This window comes from Penaeus monodon, chromosome 34 (assembly GCF_015228065.2).
Source record: "Penaeus monodon isolate SGIC_2016 chromosome 34, NSTDA_Pmon_1, whole genome shotgun sequence".
Lineage (NCBI taxonomy): Eukaryota > Metazoa > Arthropoda > Malacostraca > Decapoda > Penaeidae > Penaeus > Penaeus monodon.
The window spans coordinates 10,226,639-10,226,889 of NC_051419.1; positions in this window are offsets into that span (position 1 = coordinate 10,226,639).

The window sequence follows — 251 nt, forward strand, 5'->3', positions numbered from 1 at the left end:
TGCGAAGCATTTTTCTGTATGTCAAGGAAAAGAATTTGATGGAGAGAAAAATTTAGTCTCCGTCGGGAATCGAACCCGAGTCTACGGTTTTAGAGACCGTCGTGCTGTCCGCTACACCACAGAGACTGTCTGAAGAGATATGGTCCATTAATGACATTCATTCTTCACAAAAACTCGTCAATGCTGCTTCTCATATTTTCAATGCTGTCGGAATGTCTTTATGTTGCATAGACTGGAGTGAATGATCGTTC